The 27,693-nt window shown below is 44.2% G+C and overlaps 1 protein-coding gene across 5 annotated transcripts in view; it reads right to left on the bottom strand.

Annotated features, from left to right (window-relative positions):
- SEMA5B (semaphorin 5B) overlaps positions 1-27,693 on the bottom strand; it is a 244,936-nt gene that overhangs the window by 165,236 nt on the left and 52,007 nt on the right. For 3 of the 5 annotated variants that reach the window (XM_015868675.2, XM_015868674.2, XM_015868670.2), the window contains exons 2-3: positions 14,361-14,576; positions 5,747-5,807 (exon numbers count right to left, since the gene is read on the bottom strand). The gene's annotated coding sequence lies outside the window, so the exon portion shown is untranslated. Of the gene's footprint in view, positions 1-5,746; positions 5,808-6,328; positions 6,402-14,360; positions 14,577-27,693 lie in introns of those variants that run through there. The other 2 variants (XM_015868671.2, XM_015868672.2) reach the window with 2 other exon arrangements.

Raw genomic sequence — 27,693 nt, 5'->3', positions numbered from 1 at the left:
TTAAAACAAATGCAGGACAAAACTGGATACCACAAAGCAGTTATTTGGTGTTGGTACCACTTGTTTGATTGAGAGAAGGTTTAAATGAAAGAACAAGGTCATTTTAATGACCTTCCTGGCCTAGGAATTCAATGAAAGCCAAAAAGGTGAGAATTAACTAAGTGGAGAAATAGCTTGGGTGTAAACCAGCTGACACGACTCACACAACAGCTATCGGAAGGAGGTGTCAGGCTGCTGGGGCTTTGGGAAGTGGAGCACCATTCCCAGCTTTGCTAATGGAGAGATTTTCACCAAGCCAGCAGGATCTGAAGACACCCTTCAGTTTACATTGAGGCTTGTATCCTATTGGAAGGGTTCTCTCCTTTAAAGTCATCCACTTTATCATTTCCTTCAACTCAACCATAGGTTTCATGGTGAATATGCAGAGTACCAATAGTGATGTCAGCCTGTTGGTAAAATACTTACACTTATTTTTAGAGTGTGAGAAGCACCACTAAATGGAAGTAGGGATGCAAAAAGGGCACTGCCCTAAAGGACGCTCCCACTGCTTGGGGAAGATGAGAATTAAAGCCTATCATATTACCAAAAATATAAAATAAAATCAGTGTTTGTTATTCTTTCAGATGATGCAGATGTTTATTAGAAGGATTGGGTAAAGCTTGTATGAACAGGGACGCCGGTTTGTAAGAGCTAATTTTGCACCATATACCAAGTACTTGGACATACACCCTTCTTTACCCCAAAGTACCATGTTTTAGTCATCACTAAAGGACACTTGCCAAGTTTACTTTACAAGGACCAAAGCAGAATCTTCATGTCTCAATTCACACACATCTGATGGAAGCAGGGAAAAACATGTCATCCCCAGGCAGTGCCCGCCTAGGTTACACCCCACATGCTCTCAAAAGTTAATATACTCTGCAATTTAAGGAGAAGGCAAGGCTACTAGGGAACAGAGATGGCTGAAGTAATGGAAAGAGAAACCCAATCATTTCCCAGCATGCGCCCATTTCTTGTGTCCCCAGTGCTCCCGAAGCAGAGTCAATGGAAAAGTAGGGATAGAGGAGGCTAGACGGGCCTCAAACAAGTTTCCCTCCAATTTAATTACTAAGGATGAAGGTAAATGTTCTTAGAGGTAATTAAATGAGCAATACCATTCGGAGAAAGGCAGGCAGACACCAGACTTCATTTCCACAGGCCTCCATGCGGCTGCAGGACAGCTTGCCTCATCCTCACACTCGCTCTCAATGCAAAGCCAACACCACAAGGAGCCCTCTGGGAGCCCCCAGGAGAGGTTTCCAATGGCACTGGGGAAACACCTAGGCCCTACTGCCTTCCTCAGCACCTCTGCTGCTCCATGCATTCCAGCGACTGCATTAACAACTGCTTTTGAAACATTTCTCACTAGTCCTTGGGCCTGTGCCACCTTAAGCAAGTTTTTAAGAACACCTTTTCATAGCTCGCAAGCTCTGGTTTTCCTCAAGCCACAAGCAAACCACACTGAGCAGCACCAGGGGCAAAGCACGAGCAAAATAAGCAGATGCATACACACATGCACACAGCCCCTGAGCATGCACAGAAAAAGACACAAGGGGATGAATTCATCACAGAACTTGCTACCAGTGGCAAAGAAAAGGCAATGTTTCAGAGGGTGATGAAGCATTTCAAGAAAAAGCAATATATTTTTATGTACTTTTAAAATCCATTGGCAATGACTTTTCTGGTTAATTGGTTTCATCTTATTAAACTTAAACCTATTTGTAAAATCCAGGTATATTCAAGCAGAAGCTCAATTCCTGCACCAAAAACCAATACAGCCTTTTGAGGAAGAAAATTAAGCAATGCAAACCAGCTTCCATTAGCCTGAAAGTGCAGCACTTACTGTGCATAAGAGAAATGAAGTGCTTGACTTCTCTAAAAATGCACTTTGGAAAAATCACAGCGCTCACTTCCCCCAAAACTGCAGCTCTCTTCTTCCCCAGCTCTGTGAAAACTGATACAAGTTTTGGCCCAATTACACTGATTTATAAATCAGCCTTCTGCTATCTCTCCCTGCACTTGTCACGTTCAATTTCTTCCCCCTTATTAGACCACTCTTCTCCTTGTTAAATAGTCCCTCTGTCTAACTTGCCAAAGAACTGCCAATGGGCCCCTCATTTTATGGAAGAACAGTCTCTGCTTTTCAAACAGGAATGGGCCTCTAATGTACCATGGACACAGCACAGTGAAGCATGGTAATCTGCCTGTGTTAATGATGCTACTTCACAGTGATCAGGAAAACAAAAATCTTTAATAGCTAAATGACACCCCATCCTTCTGAAGCCTGTTGAATTCAAAACCAGGGGAAATGAAACTCTAAGTTGTGGAGATGACCTCTAAGAAATGAGCTTGAAGTGCCTGCTGTCTTTTTTTCCTCCTCGCCTCCAAGTTCCTAATCAGTGTGGAATCACTACAACAGGTGGTTCAGCGCCAGGAGCAGGACATTAAAAAAACAACAACAAAAAAAAACACAACAATTTTGATATGTTTCAGCAAAGGATATTAGGAGAGGGAAAAAAAGAAAAGACCACACATGTAAATATTTGGAATATACACTATGCTGCTATACATGCGCATTATTCTCCCCACCCAGTTATTCTGCTCTGCAGGAGAAATTTGTGCCAAATACCACTCCTTATAAAGGCCAAAAGGGGAAGTCACTGTGGGGAGGACAGAGGGGCAGCCTGCATGTGCCATCACTGAATAGCAAAGCACTGAGCTCCTGAGTGCCAAAACAATCCTGAAAAATCTTTCATTCCCAGTCCTCACCAGAAGCTTTTCACTTCTTACAGTTGGGTTCCCCAGGCTGCCTAGGTAGGCAAAACACTGATTGCTTTGGGCAGCCAAGGCCTGGTTGCTCCAAGCAGTCAGCCTTCAAACATAGCATGTTAAGCTACACAAAGGGAGAATTTCTGCTCTCATATATGGCCAAATTCAGTGGGCAGAACTGGTGTGCACCAGAAGGAACCAGGTATCATAAGCAATCATACGAAGCATGTTTGGTAAACTTTCAGCACATCTGAGAGGTTGGGGATTAGCCTTACACGTAGGCTTATGAAAAAAGCATGGACCAATATTGTCCACAATACAGCTCATATTAGCCAATGCCAGGCTCCTGTGGCAGTTTCTAAGGGCTCCTATAACAGCTTCCAGTTGGCCAGTTGCAGTTTTGTAGCTGTGTGATTGGCACGCTTCACACTTTTCTTGTCCAAAACTTCTTTTGGTACAGCAGGCTGCATGAAGGCAGAACTGCTGAGAAATGAGAACCAAGCCATTTTGTTGCTGTATTTACCCATAAATTCTTCAATTCATGATGTATCGCATTTAACAAAACCTGAGACAAGTCTCTCACTGCAATTAAGTGATTGCTTCCGCCTTAGAGTGTTTGGTGGTCTTTTTAAAGATGATTCACCTTCGAGTTGATCAGTTGATTGCCTTATTGTCTTAGGAAATTAAATGCTTACCACAGGAAAAGTTTAGCAACCTGCATTGAAAATAAGCACCCAAAGACTCTCTGAGTACCTGTTTATTCAATCTAGAGTAGCACTCAAGGAAAGTACTAAAATCTTCAAGACAATGCCACACATCACATGTTAAAATCTCCCCCAATTTCTGTATCCTCAAGCCATTCTTTACCGGTGTGCCTGCTTCAGTTAAAAATTAAAGATGCACATTCCAATGGCCAACTCAACATTTCCTTTGCAGTAAACATGGCTTACAGAGCTGGCAGTGCAGCTTCAGAAGGGACATGAGCAAATCAGTATTTGATTTCCCTCAGGGACCAAGTGATTTACTGTAATTTTAAGCATTTTCAGGATGAGTAATTTTGATACCTTTCATCTTCAGTTGTTGTGGACCTTGCCAAACCAAGACTACAAAACCAAGCAGCTATTTATCAGCAAAGCCAAGGGTGACTCTTCAGAGGCCTGAGATTTGAGATCTATCCAGGCAATCTCTCTGAAGAGAAAGGAGCCAAGGGCAAACTCCCAGCTGTGACCAAGCACAGGTGCTTCTCTGGCAGGGTATTGCTCAAAGCTTCTTGACAATCTGAAAGAGGTATTCTGCCTTCCAGAGGCCGAGAGCAAAATAAGCCTTCTATCTTGGGACAGCATTCAGGACAGCAGTGGAACAGGCAGAGATGTTCTTCTGGGAGCTATGCTTCTTAAATGTGCCAGTATGCAAAAATCAGAGAGCTCCCAGTACTGATAATGAGAAGCCATTTCCTCATCCTGCCAGTGCCACCCCTCCTGCAGGGTAGGGGAAACACTGGAAGCAAAGATGAAGTTGAGGTCACAGAGTAGGTACCCTGGCCACAGCTAACTTCCACTGTGCTTCAAAGCCCTAAGCCATGCAGGAATGACATCACAAGTGGCTTGCTCCCACAGCTACATCCTCTTCTGCCACTGTCTACAGACATCACAATGCCAGAAAGAGAAGACCAGAAAGGCTGGAGGACCTGACCTAACACAGAGATCCATCTCCTAGTATCTCACTTAAACCAAACTCTTAGTGTCAACACTACTGTTTATGCACATAGTTGCTAACACCACTCAGCCCAGTGGGGCTGGTTCAAGGTCCTTGTCTTACCAACTTAAGTCACACAAATAATTCCCCCTCCAGGTTTTGCAAGTTGAGTTCACAGCTGCCATCATTACATTCATTGATTCTAAAACAGTGGTATTTCTTTCCCTTGCTACTTGCCAGGCAGATACAACCACCAAGACATACAGCTCCAAAGTGCAAACCACAGATCCTATCACTTTGTTTTGTTTTTCACTCTCCTTTTAGCATGAATTTTCCTTGGGCTTTCTCTTTTGATCTACTTGAGGAAAAATGGCCTCCACTATTGATTAAATTACAAATTCCAATGGCTGGTGATTGAGTTATATGATAACACCTGCCGAAAGCCATTGACTACAATTGAAATAAAAGGAAAAATTAGCACTCTCTTTATTACAGATGGTTTGGATGTTGAGTAGCTGACTGAATTAAATGAAGATTGAGCAGATCTGAGAGAACTGATTAGGAAAAACAATGCAGGATTCAGGGAAGTGCCACCAAAATGAACAGCTCACTAATTCACCTAAAGAATGGATGGAAACAGTTGAGGAAGAAAACGAAATTGCATCTTTCTTTCAAGAAACCAGGAATTCAAGCCCAGAATTGCACAAAAGCTTCACTCTGTGGTAAGATCTGTCAGATACCCAACTCTGACACCAGCTGACCAAAGGCCAACAAGTACACGATTAGGGCAACAGCCCCTCTGTTTTAATCATTCACCTTCTTATAGGCCTTTTTAATTAGCACTATCACAAGCGAAATAAGGTTCTCAGCCTTTGTTCTGTGCCTGGGAACCAACTCTATGCCAGCTTTTGGTAATGTATCATTGCATTTTATTCACTGCTCATCTACCCTAATGAGGTCTTTTTATTTTTGTCTACTTGTGGCATTTCTAGCAATACTGACAGATGTCTTGGGCTTTCTTCCTGCAGATTAAACAACCGTTATAGCAGCTCTTAAACAAGACATTAACCTGATAAAGCAAAGTGTCTAAAATGACACTCCCTATTTTAGAACCGTGTCATCTTCTATTCACTTCCTTGTGAGCTTATCACAAGGTAGAGTCTAGCAAAGCCTAACAAAGATCTAGAAAGACTGTGAACACAGCAGTTAAAGAAGGGTTGCAAACATTAAATCATATACTTACAGCCTCTGCATTACTTTAGTGTCATATTTGAAGTCAAGCACCAGGGAAAATCCTTAGTAACCTTTGGAAACATCAGAAAAAAAGTAATCAGTATTTTTTCTTTTTAACTGTATGTTCCATCTGATGGAAAAGACAATTTAAGATCAAAATTAGACATTATTTTGGAAACAAAGCATGACAAAACATATTATTTAAGCTTAATCATAAAGTAGTGTAAAAATCATGCTTAATGCTCATCTGAAGCTTGCTTCAAAACTTGCTTCATCTGCAGTTCTTTGTTTCACATTTCCTTTCTGCAAAGATATGAGCCCACAGATTTGCTAGCAGCAAACGTTTGGAGAAACAATAAATATTTTAGCATGCTCATTCTAACTTACAAATTGTGAAACCCTGCCTACACACTCCAGACCGATCCATCCTCATGGGAAAGGCAGCGAATTGCTCTTGCCCCAGCTTCCAAGCAAAAGATTGACACCAGTGAGAAAGACAGGCTATGAGCACACACCCTCCTCCCCACAGCAGCATTCTGCTTGTGGAAGATGACCGGCTGCACCAACCATCTCCCTGCCCCTTCACACTCACCCCTGCCCGAGTTTAATGCACACTCCATTCTGTCAGCAGAACTACTCCCCAGTAAAGTCAGTTCAGGACTAGTGAAGCCCTATTTAAACCATACAAATCAACCCAGGTGCTAGAGCCAGCTGTAGCTCACACCATTTGCAGTGGGTCCCACAGCAAGCTTCAGGGACCAGACAGCTAGCATGCCAGCTGTGAGAAATAGCCCTGCCCTTTAACACCACAGTGATGAACAAAATGAACACACCTGCTTCAGATATATCACAAAGGCTATTTTCTTCGTTTTCACCCACCTGTCCCGTATAAAACCCTCAGCTCCACCCTAATAAGTTCTCTTTTTGCTCTTATGGCACCCAAAGCTTACCCTATGTCTGAGCTCTTGATGCTAAGCTCTGTGCAGCCCATCGGATGCAGCTGTCTCTGCTCCCTGGAACTTCCAGGCAAGAGATCAAGGAGCTGAACGTGTAGGCAGCAAAAAGACAGAGACAGCAAAAATCAGAGGATGCTTCTGCACAATGGTTTGTGAGCACAAATCCCACTCAGCCAGTAAGAAATGATTCACTGCGAACAGACTCTGACCCCGCTACCTATTATGCTCGACAGCCGATCTCACTGAAATCATTTATCTCGTTATTTACATGGCTTCCATCAGAGCAATGTCTGAGCATTCCTAAAGCAGATGGGTTTATCCACACCGTGCTCCTGAGAAGGAGTGTGTGCTGTTAGCTTTACTGCACAGACAAGGAATGGAGGCACTGAAAAGACAGAAGGATTTTCCTGGGGAAACTGCAATGTGATCTGCCAGAACCCTGCATCATGCCAGGGGGTCCTAGGGTTAAGGTGCTATGCTCAGAGACAGGCCATGGCCAGGCCCATCACTCCACTAGAGCTCATCTGAACAATGGGTTCTAACTGGTACGAGCCTTTCAGGAAGGAAGAAGAAAAAGAAAAGAAAAAGGTATAATTGTAGCATCATCTGAAAAATAAAAACTGCAGTAACAGAGGAATCTGTCACCTAGTTCATTGGGAGGGCTGCAGCAATTGTTTCCTACATGAAGTCTCATTTAGCACCTTTTCCTAATCGAGAAAATGCTCCCAACTGCACCTTCCTGCAGTGCCTTAGGACTGCGACACAGGTATGCACCCTCACGTTTCTTTCTCCCTCCTACCAGTTTTCCTCCCTAGAAGCAATCCCAGGAGATGGCTGAGGATGGAAAAGTTCCCCTAACTTCTGCAAGGCCTGAACCCTGAAGGTGGGAAACCATTGGGATACCAGATCACTTTGCAAGAGGACTCAGCCTTTATTTCTGTTTTTCTCTTGATCTTTAAAATGACAGCAGTGGAAATGCTTTTAGAGGTAGCCCAGGTGGCAGTTGAGAGCCCATAATATCAGGTTGCAGGAAAATAAGATGCATCTGTGAGCTCAGACCTCTGGGATCTGTGGTCTCTTCTATAATGCAAACCACTGGACAGCAACAACTCTTGAATTTGGTCACCCACAGGATTTCTGGTCTGCAAACCACAAAATTCTGCACACTCACACTCCCTTCTGGCCAGAGAACAGAGAGTTCCCTAAATTCATCCTTTGATCTGCAAGAAACTGAGCATTCTCCTCAAATTACTTGTCAAGTTACCTCTCAAGTTACAGCATGAAGCCATTCCTATCTCTGCATTTAAGCAGCAGATAGACAGATGGGATCGTCTTCATCTTTTGACACTCTGGAAGTTCCTCCTACGTTAATTTTAATGGGGTGCTCATAGCTCCTGCTCAGGTTAAAAGAACCAGACCTGCCAACTGCATTCATTCTAAAGCACTGAAATCTCAGTTCTAGAAGTCCCTTTGCAGCACTGACATATGATAAGAGAAGGAGAACATGGTAAGATCCTGCAGAGGAAGAGGACAAAGTGCTCACTGCCCTTCCCTACAAGCCTTCAAGCATTGTAGGGAATTCAATTCAAGCTGCAGCAGAGTCACCCCTGAAGCCGCATCCCTTCTCTCTAGTAACGGTTCAAGTCCAAGGCAGGGAGTTGTTATGGCCCTTTTGCAAATTAAAAGAAACCACTAGGCAGTGGATGGATGAAACACCTCGCCCACGGTCCCTTGGGATGTGCACATCTGCAAATTGATCCCACGCTGCCCCAGACCCAGCCTGCTGCCCTTCCCTCCAGCCCAGCCTAATTCTCTGAATTTCATGATGATTCAAAATTCTATTTAAAACCCCTACAGCTATGGGTGTGTGCGAGAAATTAAGGCTGAGCCAAGAAAATTTGAATTAAGCAGCTCGTGTTGGGATTCTCCTTCTGTTCTTAGTAATAGTGAAAAATGGAGCTGTGAGGGTTTAACTTCAAATGGAAATAAAACAAAACAAAACAAAAAAAGCTGTTGGGACATTTGTGTAGCAATGTAAACCACCCTGAAGGTAGAGCAGCAATGCTTGTCTTCTCCTTCCCAAGGAACCAGTCTCCTGAATGCTGCAGTGGCAGCCACCAGCCTGGCACAGCTCTCCCAAGCTTTCTGCCTACTTACAAGCAAGAGCTGCTATGGTGCAGGAAGAAATGGGCCCAGAAGAGCAGCTGCTGGCATCTCCTGCTGCCTCCCATCATAAGGGAAGCAGCAGGGAATGGCTGCCTGTGGAGATGGAGGGCAGCCAGGAGAGCCAACAGAACTCAGGGACCACAGCCCTGGTTTACTGGTCAAACCATGCTAAGCTCTTTAAGTAAGCTTTATTATTGCAGATGGTATAGCTTGCCCTAGATCTAGTGACCAAAATGGGGTTACTCTCTGTAATCCTACAGAGGCTGCTTATGAATCAGGGAATACTTCACCTCTGGACACATGGCACCAACAGATAATAATGTAAGTGGTGCAGAGTTTTACCATTAATAGGTATTTGCTTGGCTCAGGATAAACAAAAATAGGGTCAGTAACTCTGGCCCTGAGTTAGAAGAGCCTCAAACGCATCCAGGAATGGGGCAATCACAACCTCCCTGAGTAACCTGTTCCAGTGGTTTTGAAGGTGTCAGCTCCCGAACACAGACAGGAAATAAAATCTGCTTCCATCCGAGGCCTTCCATGTTTCTCAAGCATCCAAGAGATGTCCTTTATAAAACATGAGATAAGTACAGGCTTGTTTTTCAGACCGCATATCTGTGCGGTTCCTTAGATACCAGCGAAAGCCTAAAGGCAGGTCTTGGCATCCCGTCCCTTCTCATCCACTCCTTCAGAAAGTTAGTGCTGACTTTGACACTGACATGATGAGAAATGGGGAGGATCGGTGCCGTTCTGGGGAAGGCGCCAAGCTCCCCGTTAGCACCCCCACCCCGCACAGAGCAAAACAAAGCAAAAAACAACCCAACAGAAAACAGCCCTCCTGTTTGCTACTGATTAGGCAGCCGAATTAAAACTGATGAAGTGATTGGATGGGATCCAAAGCTGTTTATCTGCACATAAATCACAGACATGCTTTACCCAGCCTGCATGGATTTACTGAGCTAGGGGAAAGACCTCTTATTCAGAATGCTGATTATTGCAGCAATTAAAATATCAATGAAGCAAACATTTTGGGGAGGAAGCTGCTAAGGGGCTCCTGGAGAAACAACTCCATCAAATATGAATTCCAACAAGCTTCTGATTAAAAACAAAATGGAATTGAAGAAGTCAGTTTGTTTCTTCTTGCTAAGTATATGGCGTTAGAAAAATCAAATCCTAAAGGGAAAGAGATGCACGTTAGCTAGCTGGACACACTGAAGGAGATTACAAAGGAAGGCTGATACATATTTTATGATCACAAGGGAATAAAAAAAATTTAAGAGGGATGTACTGTCAAACCAGACACAGTGTTAATAGCCAAAGTATATGGCATTAAGAGTTGCTCTTCCCACAGCTATTAATGTAAACTGAAAACTGTGAGCAGGCTGCAGCAAAAGAAAATAAATCACACTTTTTTTTTTCCTCCAATATGAAAATATGTGTTAAACAAATCCCACCCTCAGCGCTCACTCTCTGCATCTCAGCCCCCGACAGCAGGATGAGGACTGCCATCCCAGCAAGACACAACTTCCAGAGGAGTGAATCAAGAGACAGTGTCATACTATTAATCGTAGCTCATTTATTTACACATTTTTCCTACTTATCAGAGTGATTGGCCTGGAGATTATCTCCCCCCTTCCCTTTGAGTCCTGAGAAACTATTTAACATGGGAAGTGGCTGAGAGGGGCATAGAGGGGAGAGTGCCGTGTAGCCAAGTTACACATCCCAGCTGGAATTCAGGATGATGTCTTGCAGCTCCAGTTCCTCCAGCCAAGTTTCATACAGGAAGCATGAGCACGCCAAGGGCGCAGTGAAACACCCCAGGGCCAATAAAGAGCACTTGACTCCATTAACACGCTTACGCTATGGGTCCCATCACAAAACCCTCTGTCACCTTGCAGTGTGTTTGCTCATGAGATAGGAAGCACCTTGCACAAGAAGGTTCAACAGCCAAGAGCATGCACAAAGCACACAGGCAGGATGTGCCAGTGCAGTGCCCTTTCAGAAGAGGCAAATGCTGCTCATACATAAGGCTCAGATGGAAACAGCGGTCCTGGGGTCACCAGCAAGGTGAAAGGCAATCTGCTGAGCTTGGACGAGCAGCAGAGCATCTCCATCCCTCCTGGGTGTGTTTTCACCCACACACAGCAATCTATTCCAGCTGTGCTGCAGGACAGGAATTTGTCACCAAGCACCCATCCAAAGTGGATGGATCCAAGACTCTGCTTTTGTCTTCACTGTTGTTCACTGATCTTCCCCCAGTTAACCATGACAAGGCTCCCCTCAGCACACCTCGTGCTCCAGGGCCCCCGTGGCCTCACTGTACCAAGAAAGCAGCTTCGTGTTTAATAAATCCTCTTACATGATTAGGAAAAAAGTTTCTAAAGTTCTTAGTTTAAAATTTTGTAATCCATGCATTACAGCTCTGATGGTGACTTTAATGAGTTATTGCTAGCAAGAATGGTTTCACGCAGCATAGAAATGCCTCCGCTTCTGTGCTGGAGCAAGAGATAACTTCTGAGAAAAGACAAATTATTTGACCAATTTGTCAACTACTCTGGAGCCCTCAAGATGAAAGGCTTTATATAAATGTTGTATTTTTTTTATGTACGTATATAAAACACTTTTACTGGACTGTTGATAAAAGCCTGAGCTACAAAGGAACTCTTTCCCCCAGCTGAGAAAAGGCAAGCTGCTAGACAAATCAGCTCAATCTCTGCCTTTCAAACAATATAAAGCGGTATAACTTTCGGGAGCAACACCTCATCTGATTTTTTTCCAGACTGCCTATCAGGAATCAAGCAGTAAGTAAACATTTGAAAAGTGTTCCTTGGAGAGCAAAGGTTTAGATTTGAGTCACAGGATCCATTGAAAAGAAAAATTGCTTCTGTGTATTGGGACAGCGCCTTCCCTTCTGAAAACTTTATAAAAAGAATAAATGGAGATAATCTTTTTACAAGGTATAGCCCATATGGAAATTCATTATTGCTTCCCTTTTAAAAAATGTCAAGATAGCTCAAGAAAGTGAGGATGGGCTACTATATAAAAGGAAAAAAAAAAAAAAAAAAGATTTTCTTATGACCGTATCCAGTAAAATTATAGTTAAAAAGCCTTATCATGACTGAAAACAAAGCTCTTGTTGATGAGAACATGAGATAAACAAAAGGGAGGAAAGCACAGAAAATCCCCAAATCATTAAGTGTGCTTAATGCAGAAATAGGGGCATACAAACCCAGATGTTTCAAGGATCCATTCTTCCCTAATACAAAATGCTTGCCAGAGCAACCCCAGCACTGCTGCTCCCTGCAATCAGCACCTGTGCTCAGTAGCCTGGCTCAGACCTTGCTCTGGTGGCACAGCAGAAAGGAATCTTTGCTCCTGCTTCACAACAGCAAAGCCGCACCTCCAGAGAAAGTGAGAAATTGGGAAGGATTTACAGCAGGTCACCAGCACAGCTCAGTGGGGGGAAGATCTCAAACTATGGGTTGCTCCCTAGCAATCCATAACTAGGAGCTACTGCCCATTGTTTGCCATTTTCCTGGTGGATTTTAGGACTGTTTAAGCTGGAAAGGATCTTTTTTAAAGGCCATTTGGTCCAACTCCCCTGCAACGAATAGAGACACCTACAGCTTGATGTGCTCATAACCCTATCCAGCCTGACCTTGGATGTCCCCAAGAACAGGGCATCCACCACCTCTCAGGGCAACTTGTCCCAGAGCCTCACCTCCCTTACTGCAAGAAACTACTTTCCTATATCCATTCAGTCTAAATCTCTCCTCCTTTAGTTTGAAACCATTTCCCCTTAGTTTCAAACAGTTTTCCTAGATTCACACTCTACTTTCAACAAGTGTGCACTTACACACAATTTTTCCCTCATTGGATTTATACTAAAGGTGAAAATTTGATCCTAACAGGCTTCCGTTAAACCTACAGCTGCTAAAGAACTATTTTCTTTCATAGCTGACACTCACCCTGCCTTTGGTTTGACTACATTGTGTAAGTGTGGCGGGCACTTGAGGACAGGGCATAATCTCTGCACCATGCGCATGCTGCAGCACTGATACAAAGCAACCTAAGTTGTGGAGCTAGACAGAGTGCCCTGGGTGGTCTCACAAAGAAGCACACTTCTCTTTAACACTGATTAATTGGAGTGATTGGATGAGTCAAAGACTCATGGGGAGCTTTGGTTCATCACTTCTTCTGTATCTGGCTATTGCAAGAGAAATCTGAAGGGACAGAGGATCTTTTTAGCATATCGTCATCACTCTCATTAGCATTGAAAATATGAATATTGATGTGAAAAGAGTTGAAGGGGAGACAGGAGGTAAGTGCAGATATCTTCAAAGAATATGCCCACTGCTTCTCCAAAAAGGACGCACTTCTGTAGCCTCCTCCATGCCTCTTTGTCAGAGGACTTGGGCAGGGAGCTGCTTGGAGGACCAGTGTTGCCATTTCCCCTGGAACGTCTTTTTGTGGACCCATATACCTTGGCAAGGTTGCCCAAAGGGAAATTAATCACTATAAAAGGACCAGATTGATTATTCTGGAAGGTTCTTTTCTGGGTCTATGGTTCTACAAAACCACAGAGGAAAATTTTATTCTTCTGTTAAAATAAAATAATAAAAACATTGTAATGATGAAAACAAAGAAAACTAAATCATTTTCCACAAAGAAACTAAAAAACCCTTTGCTTTGTTCCAAACAGAAGCTCCAAATTCTGCTAAGTGGGCACTTTTCCTAGATGCAGACAGCACAAATGGAGCACAAACTGTAAATGGAACATTCTTGTGATGCTGCAGTGGAAAAGTCATATTGCAAAGCTAACCCCTTGCAATGCTATTACTTACTGCGGGATATATTCTGGGACCAGACTAATTGAGTTCCATTCACCATTCCCTTGCCTATACGACAATCACACACACCTATGCAGAGTGATTGCCACACACAGGAATTGGTGTAAAATGAATTTTGGCTAAACACACCACCAGCATTATTTTCAGTTTGAACTGCTATAACCAGGGCCTGAATTTGACCCATCTTATTAGATACAGTGTATTTCCCTTTCCTTCCCACTAAACAGCACCTGCAACAGTTGCATCATTTCCCTGCACTGCAGCAGGCAGATAGTTTGTATCCAGATGACTGCAGGCACCTACCTTCTTCATAGGCTGAAATACAAGATCTCAGCTCCCAACAAAGTCAGGAGAGAGAGTGGGACTCATCAAGTCCCACGGTGGCACAGATAAGAGAGCCCTGAGCTATTTGGAAAACCCTTCTTCTAACATCTGCACTTCTTTGCCTCATCAAAATCCACAAATAGGCTGTGGCAGCCTCAGAAACAGGCCAAGACTTCCTGCTCCCAGATTTGTGCTTTATCTGCTTGACACATCCTGTCCTCGCTGGAGCAGGAGAAACAGAATGATCGGAGATCAAAACTCCTCACAGTGAGCAACCTGAAAACATCACATTTCAGCACCAGAAACGCGTGTCACTCCATCTCTAACTCACCAGCCCAGAGGCCAGGTCCAGGACAAATATTCCAGCAGCAATCCAAGCTCAAAGTCCCAGAAGGTAAACCTGTCAGGATGTAAATGCTCCCTCTCAGAGGCAGTCCCACTGCAGCCTTCTCTGAACCCCTTGGACTCTGCAGGCTTCCTCCTCTGGCATGCCTCCTTGGCCTTCTTCCTTCTATTTTTCTCATAAGCTCGTTTCTGGATGATTTATCTAAAAAATAAAAATAATAATAATAAAAAAAAAATTTTTAAAGGAAGAAAAAGTTGTTGTTTATTTTTCCTTCATTAATAAAGAAATGTGCCTGAATTTGCCTGATGTCATAGAGTCCTCTTTGAGGAAGGCTCTCACTACTTCTGTCAAGTCCTTCCGCTCCCCTGAGTTATGGGACTAACAACTTGAGAAAACAGCCCTTCATGGTCAGCATCTCCCCCCTTCTCCCTCCCCCAGCATTTTTCAAAGCAACCTAAATGATCCCAAGCCTGGGCTGAGCATCCAGTCTGATATAGTCATCATCTCCGAAGGCCTCACTTGTCATCCATCACTGACTCAGACACACAATCCCTGTTCAGTGTAAACGTGACTCAGTTTAGTTTTTCCAAAGAAGGTTTGTTTACTTTCTGGAGGAGACTAATGAGTAAATATTATTTGGTAGGCTCGAATTTCATGAACGCCAACTAAAATGAGGCTTCAGATCACCAGACGCAGCATAAACATATGGTAAAAAGTTTGTAATCATCCCCAAGACTACAGAGGCATCCTGCGAGGCAGCCAGGAAAGGAAGGGAAGTCGATTTGTGAGTCCCAGCATAAACACTTAAACATAAAGCCATCTTTCCTCCATATCTCTGCCCTCAGAAAATGCAATTTTCTGAGTTTCTGCCTAGCTAGCAAATATCAAAAGCTAGCAGTTATCCGTCTCCAGTATCAGGCCAGTTAGAGTTCTAATTGCAATTGATTTCTAAGTCTTCTCAGTCATTTTTCCTGCAAATATCGCTCCCGTAGGTGCACTGCAGATAAGCTACGCTGTTCTCTCTGCATGTTTGGCACCACATTTAAAAATCAAAGTGCCAAATTCCTCTGTGAACAACTGAGATGCGGCTCTTACATATGCCTATCAAGTGCATCAAGGGAGAAGCCAAACACTGACCCTGCATCACTTGATAGATGACAACATGACAGTGCTTCTTTGGCTAGAAGAGAAGAGAGATTACTTCAAAAGCCTTCCCTTAATTCTTTGTGGCTGTGTTACAAAACAAGCAATTGTAAATCTCCCCAAATTGTTTTAAACAGTACAAGTAAACTTAACAAAATGAGATACAAATGCCAACTCTATAAATGTTTTTCAGAACAGAAACACTGGGCACCATTACAATACAACTGTGGGTCAGCCCAGTCCAGTAGGGATTACAAGCATCAAGAATAAACCAAGTAAAGGCGAGATTCAGAGCAGAATCTGGCTTTTTTCAGCCTAAAAGAATATAAAATTCAAAGAAAAACCATGAAAGAGTGAAGGGAACTTTAGGGAAGCAATGAATCCCCCCAGGCCACCCCATATGCAGGGCTAATGACCGCTCTGCAAAGTGAGCTGCCGAGGAGTGGCATAAAGGATGGAGAATCTGCCAGGCTCTGACAAGCTGAGATAAAATGAAGAGAAACAGTTATAAAGAAAGACTTATTTTCCCTCGGTGATGAACTGCTCAGCTCAGCTACAGTCCCAGAGCAGAGATGGGAATTAGCCTGTGGTATCTAACCAAAAAAGGCCACTGACACCCAGTTAAAGGAGTCAAGATACTGGAAACAAGCTCAAAGCTTAGCACAGGGAATTTTTCCCATCCCACGAAGCTTCTCCCATTTCACACAGGGATAAAAATGAGCTTTTCTAGGGAAAGCCAACCCAGCATCTGAAACCCAAGGAGTAACCTGATGTCCCAGACTAAAACCCTGAAGTTTAAATCTCCACACTGCCCAACGTAACCACAGTCTCTAATATTTGTCATACAGATCCCAGATGAAAGGTACCACCAAGAGTTCATGTGTTTATGCTGGGGAAAAAAAACCTGACCAGAAACCAGGCTTCCATCTGAAAGCTGCTGGTAGTGGGAAACTGGTAATTTCCTTTTTTCTCTTCCCCAAGAAAATCTCAAGTATAGGGAGAGACTTCTTTAAAGGCAATGTTTTGACAGGAATAGATCAATTTTCCAGCCAGCTCTCCAACATATACCTACCGTAGCATGTAACAACCAATGCTTGTATGTAGGCTGACCTATTTTCCTCAGAAAGAGCAATACCACTTAATTTCTCTTTGGGACACCACCCATTTTCATCTCTGATGATTTATGGAATAGAATCTACTGTATTCTGCACTTCCATTGCTATTGGCACACCCACGCCCCAAGATTTTTCTCCCTTTTCGGTGTGCACAGTGAGGTCCCTAGCAAGCTCTGCCAATCAGATTAGTGTATTAACTTTCCAAATTACATGAGATCACAGTTTTACGTTCACTTCCTGATCACTATCAAGGTCCTGGAGAAACTGCATTTATTTTTGAGAAGCTCAAGTCCTTATGAGAATTCTGTTACTCATGCAATCATCAGCTACACTGGACAACACAAGCCATTTCCACACACAAGATCCTCATATTTCTCTTTATTTTCCAATGTTGTGGTTGACTACCATTAGCTGTTAATTGGGATCCCTAGGAAACCTCATTAATTAGCTGCACCGTGCCTGTCAGCATATTTAAAATACAGCAAGGAACATTAGCTGCATATTTGTGGCACAAAGAGATTAATACTTTTGTTATTTGCTTTTCTTCATCATATTAGACACACTGATTGAGACACCAGCATGGCTCCCTAAATTCACATGGCAATATGGTTGGTCCACTTTTCTGAGCTTGAAGCCAGGTTTTCGATAAAGCCTTTGCAGCAGCGCAGACACTGGGCTGTTTGCAGCTGTGCTTCTAATGAAGTGCTGTTGCAGGCAGGAGAGCACGAGCACATTTGTAGAAGAGAGCCCCGGAGGTGGTTAATTAAGATCAACCAATGCACCACCAACAGCCTTCAGGCCAGCTCTGCTCCAAGGTAACAGCTGGGGTGGAACACAGGGCTGGGTTCTGAGGAGACGCTGTGGGGGAGCCCAGCTGTCTCTGTGACAGAACAGTGAGGTGCCCAAGTCCCACGCCATAGGGAAATCCCTCTGTACATCCCCCTGCAGCCTTTAAATCTCCTCTGGAACAACCACAGTGCACAACGACTTGTTTCTTGTTGTGAAGCCACAGAACAATTAATTTCCTTCTTCACTCTGAGGGATGAAAGAAGGATCCTCCACATGTAATGATGCTATTGTAGTGTCTTCATTCCAGCATGGATTATTAATGCAGCTAATGGTTACGACAGCCGAGGCTGACAGAGCACTGCCGGTAAAAACCACCATATTGTGCAGGGAAGATGCAAGGCCACACTTGCTGGATTTGGAAACTGAAGTATTTCTATCTATTTTGTCAGAACTACCTCATTAAGCAAATGACTTCCCTTTCTGCCTGCCCTTAACCGTCTGACAGTTTAGCCTCATTTCCAGCTGGAATTTGCCCTTTATTAAATTGTATTTGTTGTTCTCTGTGTTACTACTCGCACAATGTGACATCTCCTTTCCCTGGCACTTAATGACCCTATGATGATCATCCTGCCATTAAACATGTCTTTAAGGAAGGTGGCTAAATCCATCCTTTCTCATCTATCTCTTAATGTGGTTACCTCCCTTCAGAGACCACCTTTTGAATTTGACAGCATGATGTTGGTACACAACACTACAGGAAGGATCTTACCAAAAACACAGTAACAGATCTGTAAATCCTCTAGTTGTATTTCACCCACTGGGCCTGACTTTGCTCTTCTCAAAGGCATCACACAAAGAGAAGAGATGTTTTGTTAACTTCCAGGAACAAGGCTGACTGCTTTCATTCCAGTTTAAGCATCAGCATCGCTCACAGTCCTTTCTGCTCGTGTGCTCATGTGCTTACATACACACACACACACACACACACACACACACACACACTTATGCACCCACAAAGTTAAACCACACAGATTTCTTCCACGACTACTTTGCCAAAAGCTGATAATACAGCCAGAACCCACCTGGTGGCCATACATGTGCCCTCTGAGGCAGCTTTTAGCTATGGCTTTTTCTAACCAAACTTCTATGTATGTCTCTAGAGAAGATCTGAGCATCTAAATAGAGGTATGCTTATATACCAGATGCTTATTTAATTAGTTAGTCAGTTATTTTTAATTTTGTCCTCATAGGCCCCCTGAGAGCAAAGCATTCGGGCAGGATCCCATCAGTGGGGCTGTGGCAGTGGGGTGAAAATCTCTCTGGTCTTAATTAGTCAAAGGCTCTTAAACTCCTGGAGGTATAAACTGCCAGAGGTGGAAATCTACTGACTGTAAGAAATGTGCCTCAGATAAACAGCAGGGAATAAAGTGTAAGATGGCTCAGTGTTGGCTTGATGGAGTTTTACTTTCCCTGGATCTGCAGGAGAATTTTTAGTGTTCCTCCTTTATTTTTAATGAAAGTTTATAATGGAATCTCCCTGTATAGCGAACTGGGATCCATAAAAACAATGCAACAGTCTATATATTTTTTCTGGTTGTAATTTCTAGAGCCAAATTTACACAGGCTGTTTATAAGTCACTCAGCAGAAAGCAGAAAACATTTCCATCTCTTTAGCAAAAAGAAAAAGGCCTCAAAGCAAATGAAAACCAGGATTTTGAACAGCCGTGTGACACCCGCGGTGACTTACACCATATGCCCTGCAGAACAGTCTTCCTGCAGCTGGTGGAGCCTTATTTGAAGGTTAATAAAGAGACATGATCTTAGGGTAATAAAGGCTGAGTGCATTATGAGGGAGATAGGTTTGGACTTGCAAGGAAGAACAGGGAGGAAAAAATGACAGGCAGGAGAAATCTCTACTGAAGACGCTACTGGCACATAATTTGTAAAGGAGGGACAAGGGCTTCTTATGGGGACTGGTATAACAGTAGATGGGGCAGGAAGCTGGAGGACAGCAGAAAGCAGCTCCCCAGCTCTCACCTTGTCCTGAGACCCCTCAATTTGCCCCCGCTGAGGTACAAGAGCCCACCCTAACCCCACTGAGGTACAAAACTCCAGCATAGAGCCTACCGCCCTCAGAAGGAATTTTGCTCAGACAAGAATTAAGCCTGCAATGATTTGTCCTTACCGAGAGGCTCTGAAGGTTTCCACGTATGTGTTTGAGGAAAATGACTTTCGGGATTCGCTCTGCTCTGCTCCCTCGGTCACTTTGGCAGCTCCTCCTGGAGGGCACCAGAGCTGGCACTCGGACAAGCCATCAGCTAACAGGCTAACAAATTATTGATTCATTCCTCACTTTGAAGCAGACAACAACCTACTCCTCAATGCACTGCATCCTTCAATACCTCCCTCCAGAGCAATACCGTTTGTAACATTGGCAGCACGGGGCACTTCCATCTCTCAGGCCTGACAGCCGGAGGGAGCGCTGCACTTTGCGAATGTTCTTCTTTTACCTTCAGGCAGTGCTGACAAAGGGAGGCTTTTGCACACAGCCTGGCTTTTCTATCCACACCTAGACACAGCCAGGTGTATGTACAAACATCCAAGCACACGTATGCAAAATGGATTGAATTGGAGATGCAGAATGGTCCGACACAAAATGGGGCTAAGAGCTCATTTTCCTCACTATTACAGTGTTAAGAAGCAAACACACTTTCCCATGCGTCATGCACTTAATGAGCTCCAGACTGCAGGATACAGAAGGATCTTGACACTGGCTAGAAGAAACAAAATGTTCAAAATGATCTGGATATGCTGAGGCACTTCATCATAAATGGCTCATCACCATATTGAATATCAATTTGGGGAAATTCCTATCATTTTTTTGCAACTCCCAGCAAGGCGTCCTGAACTTTCCCGCTTTCCCCTTGCTTTCTCCACCTACTAGAGATGCAGTCTGTCGTTTGAGCCATGCTTTGGAGAAGCCCAGGGCTGGGAATGAGGGCACTTGGTGGGGTCCATCCCATGTACCCACAAAGGGGAGATGAACCCAAGAGCTGCACCCTACAGCTTCACACCACCTCACACCAGAACTACATACAGGGCATCCCTCGGGCAAATCCTGCTAGCTCAGAATACAGATCAATCTGGCAGCCCATCTATTCTGCATGGAAATGCCTCCCCTGCACCTCAAATCAATACAGTTCTCTTGCAAATTTTTCCTGCTGTAGTGATTCTGAACAGACATTGAGCCAACCCACCTAAATAGCTCTGAAAATGATGCTGTGGCTTATCAGGCCAATGATCTACAATTTTATGTCTCCCTAAACACCTATTTACAAACAGCACTATAAGCCTCTTTAAGGTTATTGTGTCAAATTCTTACGCCATTTCCAAGGGTGTTTTGGAAAATACCCATTTTATCAAAAACATTAAACAGCAAAAGAAAATATTTCTATGCTTCAGCCACTCCTCTTCTGATTAAGATTGATATAACAGAGATTTCAAGAGTGTGAGAAATATTTTGTACCACAAATACTTTTCGTTGTCCCCACACTGTATTGCAGCATGTCCCAATTTTCAAGAGTCTGCTTTGCTTTAGATAACGTTGCCAAGTTACTAAAAAAAAGCCCTCAGCAATGGGCTGCTTGCATCCCAGGGCCGTAATAACGTATCCTGGTGACACTGAAACACGGAGATGTAAACAATGAGGAGACAGAAGGACGTTGACCCAAGTGGCTGAGTTTAAAGCATTGCCATCCTGCAGCAATGCGGTATTTATACCATTGGACACACTCCTGCTATAGGTGCTTGTGGAACTAGGTGAGAATTTTAGCATTTCTTATGATTAATTTGCAAATGGAGTTCGTATGCCAGGCTCGTTATATGAGAGAGACCTCTAACAGATGCAGATTCATATACGCTGAAAAGGCTGAAATAATCACTCCTAGCCCCAAGGCAGAGGAGTAGAACATTTGTTTTCAATATTTAAATTGAGTAGCACTATAGGACAGCTCAGGTTTATACAAACTTATATAACAAGAGGCAAAGGACAGCACTGAGACAGACAGCTCTCCCAGCCGGATGGTTCATAGGTACAAATCAAGTATGAACCACTATCAGCTGCAGCAACACTTTCGATGACAGACTGATAGTGAGACAAGGTGGATCCCCTGCGCCTTTTATTGGGCTGATACATAAGCTGTTACACATGAGCCTCCAGGCCAAGAAGTCTCCTGGGGGCTGGCAGCAGAAAGAACACTCCTGGCCCAAAAGCTTCCCACTGCTTGGAGCCAACACAAAGCCTCCACCTCTGTCCGTTTTATCTCAAGCAGCTGAAAGCAATTGTTTGCAGCCTGCTTGTGACAAACAGTCACGGCGACAACTTGCACAAACCTGGCAGGCCGATAGAAAAGTCCTCACCACTGAAGTGCTCTGTTTGCTTTCTGTGCTCTCTATCTTCCCAGGGTATTTATAGAGCACAGACACCGGGACATTGCAGCCCAATTGTGGTGACACTGGGAACACGTGAGCACCTTGAGAGGCCTTTCAGCAGCACCAGGACTGAAGTCCTGGTCAGACACCCCTCTGGCAGCTCTTTTCCCTGAGCCAAAAAAACAGGTTGGGAAGTCCTATCGGTTCTGCTGAAATTGTGTCTTGAAAGGGAAGAAAGGAAGGAAATAGGAAAAGTTCAGAAAATGACAAAACCAGACATGGAAAACTTCAAGAGGCATTAAATATTCTGAAATAAGGTTTTCTTTCAACAATTTCCATATTAGGCGTCTGAAAAGAAACACTTTTTGAGGCAAAGCCTTTCTGTGAACCCCAAACAATGCTTTTTTCCCCTCAGAATTTCCTTTCCAGCTTTGAAGTTTCTAATCAGAATAAAAGCAAACATTACAGCCCTACACAGAACACAGCTCCTGTCCATCCCACAGCCTAGAATCACAGAATGACCTGGGTTGGAAGGGCTCCCTTTAAGCACTAGAAGGCTGCTAAGTAATAAAGTAAGAAGGAAAAGGGACCCAAACACACAGTGCCCTAGTGAGAATGACAGTTCTGGAGCACTGCTGTTGCATAGCCGGGCTCTGGCAGGTGATAACATTCCTTCCCCAAAGGAACCTTTGGGTTTATGACAAATCAGGGATGATGCTCAACAGCTATTTGATGAGCTCTGCAACAGCTGCTGGGGTCTGCGTGCCACTGCAACACAGCTGGAAGCACGCAGTGCTGCAGCATTAACGGGATCATAATTCAGGGCTTGCCAAGCACCGAGCATTGCTAACTTTTTCTATTGAGTTATTTGTGCCCATAATCAGCTGTGAAACTCTTTAGGAAAGATGTTTTCTGAAAAGGAGAATTTATCTGAAAAGGAACCCACTGTCACTAATAAAGCTGTCTGGTCTCAAAGCCTCCACAAATCAGGCTCAAATCCATGATGCAATCATAGGGAAGTTAAATGTTTTCCCAGCAACTGGAATTGAAGGAGTTTTTAAAAGAGAAAACCAACCAAACAAACAAAAAACAGGCAAACAAATGGATAAAGAAACCTTTGCCTATCAGAAAGAACATCATGTGGCTCAGACAGCCCTGGTCCCTTCAGCTCTGCTCAAGGGAGGTTCAATCTGCTGCACTGCTCAGAACAGCGAGCGCTGAGCCCTTGTGCAGGGCCAGCTCTGCTCCGTACCGTACAAGAAAGTCCCTGGCACAGCTCTCAGCCGAGAGATCTCTCTGCTCTGCGTGCTGAGTGATAGCTCCGGCCGGGGAGGGGAACATCTCCCAGCTGGTGGTGGAGCAGCATCGCTGTTGTCGTCAGCGTTCCTGGAATCGGGCTGCTCCGCAGCTGCTGCGCTCTTGGTGAGCCCGTGAATCAGTGCACACAGAGGGGGAAAGCAGGGGGAAGTGGGGGGCACGTTCCTGGCTTTGTCTGAACACACGGCTCTGAGTCCAGGATTAGTCATTCGCACATTGCCACGCTGACCACTCCTTCCCATTTCACACATGCCGAAGGCATCTGTCTTTAAGAATGACAATTAAATAAGAATCACTGCCTTCTCCTGCATTATATCAATGCCTGGAGCATGAAAAGGGTGGGGGAAAAAATGGCAGAATCTTACTCTGATTTACACTGAATGCCATTTCTACTTTTTATAGCATGTCTGAAGGGAAAGAGAATCCACGGGATGAATATGGGGGACCTTTATCATCACAAAAGGAACAGGAACACAAGAAAAGAGCAGATGGGAGAGGAATGAAGTGAGAAACAAAGTATTGCAGAGAAGTGAGTTTAAAGCTGTTGCTTCTTGGGCATTTCACAGGTTCAAATCATGCAGATGTGCTGAGGAAGAAGGGGATGCTGCGGCAGCCAGCACAGCAGAGCCTTCGTTGCACCTGCAGCTCTGCTTCTGCAAAAGGAAGAGCGACAGCAGCAATCTCCTTCCAGACTTTTCTACCACTCCACAGCTAAGCCCCGTGTGCTGCTCCATAACAGCCTTTTAGGCATGATGAGGGCAAGACTCTGCTTTTAGCAGGTCTGATTTTGCCACCATTAGAGGAAAAGGTCTCATCTTAGAGGATCTAAGCCTGATGATGTGCTTTGTCTCTTGCTGAGGATAAGGGCAGAGCCCACACAGACTGCAAAGCCACAGGCAGAGCATCCCCTATAGGCTTCAGCTCTTACAGCCATACTAGTGAGTGACTGCAGGGAGCCCGCTGGCGCAGAAGACCCCCCAGCAGGAGCAATGATGCTGAGAACAGCTGTATTAGCTGTACTCTCCATGGACAACCTGTAATGACTGCAAGGAGTACAAACTTCTCTTGCTCTTCCCACGTGATGCTGCAGACACACCACGCTGAGCTCAACCGGTGAGGAAGGCAATCAAGCAGAACAAAACAACATTCAGCCTGGCCATATCATCTCTTCAAGCAGCCTCAGTGGTATTCAGACTCTTTATTTCTTTGCACATAATGACCGATCAGGAGAAACCATCATTTTCAACTCTTGATTGTATCCCAAGCCTCATACTATCTAGTCATTTTGTCAAAGCGTTAGTTCCTATAGTTACACAAAACCAACTGCTGCTCCTGGTTCCTAAGGAAATGAGACATAACCTATGGTCTGTCTGCCTCTTCCTCCTAATAATTGAGAAACTTGAGGACCAGCTTTAATCCAAACCAGGGAAAGGTGGCAGCTTTAGGGATAAACGAGATCTTTCTAACATCCTAAACACAAATACTGGACAGGAAAGAGATCCAGCAGCTCCAAGAAAGTCTAAAACATGAACTCATGCTAAACCACATAAGCAATAACCTTATAAATAACATCTAACTGCATTCATGAGGGTTCACAGCCATGAATCTGTAGGAAACCAGGCTTAACTTCTCCCATTGCTCATTTGGAACTAAAGACAGAAGACTGACTATTAGAATCACACATGGTTAGCCTCCATCCCTACAAAATACATAAGTCAGAATAGAAAGAACCTTTATCCACTTCTCCAGTTTCTCAGCTCTGTAAGACAATTCAGACCTTTCAAGGCCTGATCTCACAAGGTCTGACAACCAGCCTCGCAATATGACACTTGGTTCAATGACTGCAGCTTAACTGTCAATAAAACTTGAGACACAAGTGTCCAAACTACAGTCGACACAGCTCTGTCTAGTCTACAAAAAAATCAAAGCCAAAAAAACCAAACCAGCCAATTTCATTGCTCCCCTCCCCTAACATAAGGCTTAAAAATCATTTGCTTCTAAGGATCATTAAATTAATACTCATGAAAAACAATGATTTTCCTAAAAGCTATTTGACTTCCCGTCATTAATTCAGCTTCTCTCAAGTGCTGAACAGATATATGTAGGAATGGTGACCCTCTTGTGCCTTCCTGCGCCACCATCCTACCATGGTGCTGGAGCAGAGCACCACACTCTGTGTCCCATCACTGACTGCCTCAGGGACAAACCCATCCCGAATTGTGGCAGCAGTGATAGGTCTGGCATTTCTGGTAGGTACTGCACTAACTAATGCAGTTTAAGATGCTGGTATTTCAAGCTTCCTGAGCAGATCTATCATCCGGCTCCCATTCACACTGTCACTTCTGGAGGGAGCACCCACAGGGAATTGGAGCTCTGAAAATGTCTGCGCAGACAGAGCCGGTGAGGCCTCCTCTTTACAGTGATTTACTTCACTGCAGCAATGAAAATTCCTGTCTGGAACCGAGGGCCTGACTGCAAACTTACCACAGCTCCAGGGCTAGTGGAGTCAAAAGGTCACTGCATTTATTTGTTGCTCTTCCAAGATCACTTTCCCATGAACTTGATGGATTCTCAAATGGCTCCTATTGCACAGAAGACTGTGATTAATGTAAGTCTTCGTTAAGTCTGGGACCAGCAGTTTTTTCTTCGAAAAACTCCCTCTTAAATTCACTGGTCAGCTTTAGCAGTTTTAAAAGTGATCAATTAAATTAAAATATGTAAAGGTCTTCTTATTCTAAGTGGGAACAATGCCTGTAGAAAGCAAATGACTCCAGGAACTCTTCTTAATCTAACACATTGCCCAGAGGTGGAAGAATTCTGCATTCAAGAATGCAGCCATGCCTTGGGCCACAGGTTCATCGGCTGTCATTTTTCACCCCAGACAAGTTGGTTTGGAAGCAGCAATGCTGATGCTGCCATGGGATGCAGATGTGGTGTCCCTGCCCTTCTTCCCCTGTAATCCTACCTGGCCTTGCACTGCTCCTCCAAACCTCCTGCTGTTCCCCTCGACAAGCCCCAGACTCACAGTAGGACCTCCTGCCCCCCCCTGTGCAAACCACTCCAACTCACAATCTTTGCATTTACTCCCACCCCCCATAGGACACAATGCCTAGTCCCGAGATTGCATTTCCACCCCAAATACTCATCAAAATTAATAAGGCATGAGATCTTATATGCTAAAACGGGCACGTTCCCAATGGGAAAGCAGCAGTCCCAGAGCTCTCAAGCCTGGCAGGAAACTCGGTCTTTCCAAGAGCCCAGAGTTATGTGGGACAAGCTAAATGATGCTACTCAGCAAGTTTCCCAGAGAAATACAGCGAGGGCCATGACAAGGCCAACAAGGCTAAAAATATCCCAGTGCTTACCCACACTCTACATACTGCTTCATTTAATGTGCCATAATTACAGCTTTTTGTGCACACACAGCTGCATGTGAGGTGAAGCACCAGCGATGCCCAAGAGACACGGAAGCACAGTAGGAGCAGGCAGGCAGAGCCCTGGGGCAGCAGCAAAGCAAGAGGAATCTCTCAGAAGGGACACTCTGCTCAGGGGGCTGTGGGAAGCAGAAGTAAAACCTGCAAGGTTAGCCTGGTCTCAGAAATTTGGTGAATCCAGATGCTTTCAATGAGTAAATTTCTCTCGTAGTTCTGCCTGCAAATTATACTTATTTGAGTTTGTAAAGCATCTGTTTAAAGCAAGATCTAACTGGAGGCGTTTTCACTTTGATAAGGTGATGGCATCAAATTCCAGAGTGCTAAAAAGCAGACCAAAATTGAGAGCTGAGTTGCTGCAGAATTTGCCTGCCGCAGCAAGCCACACCTGTGGACCACTGTTACTACTTGAAGCTCTAATGGCACTGAACGTAGCTGAAGGATGGCAATTACATTTCAGGAGGCAACATTAAAATCTTCCAAGTGCCTTTAAGCAAACGTTACAGAAACCTCTCCCTTTGGCCCTTGAATTCCCTTCTGGTAGACACCATACCCTTCACATAACCCCTGGCTGCTGATTAATGAAATTTGGCAAAGGGCAGCAAAGCCGTACCAAAGGCAGCACAAAATTCCAAGTTTCTACAAATCCCAGAGGTGAAAATGCAGGGATGACAACAGCATTCTCCAGTCATTCCTTGCCTTCACTTAGCCACAAGTTTGAGATGAGAGCTCTCAAATGGGCTTTGCTTTATCCTCTGCCTTCCTGACAATAGCTCCACATTCACAAGCAATCACAACCATCTCCTGTGCACAATTACCGGCCTTTATAGCCTCACCTTGTCTAACTTCCACTGCAGACCACAGCTCCAGTCAGACACTACGTGCATTTTAACTTTTCACATAGTTGCCTGGATCTGTGTCTCCTGTAGGAAACCTGCTGTCTGCAAAGTTAACAGGCATGAAAATATTGGATACGATTCTCACCTAAGCTAAAACTGAGCTTTTTGGATCATTAGTGTTCATAGCACCTAATCAGGCTACTGCTAGAACAGCTCACCCTTTATGTTCTGCAGATACCGGCTTGAGCTGTGA

Source organism: Coturnix japonica, chromosome 7 (assembly GCF_001577835.2).
Source record: "Coturnix japonica isolate 7356 chromosome 7, Coturnix japonica 2.1, whole genome shotgun sequence".
NCBI lineage: Eukaryota > Metazoa > Chordata > Aves > Galliformes > Phasianidae > Coturnix > Coturnix japonica.
This window is presented reverse-complemented; position numbering and strand designations above follow the sequence as displayed.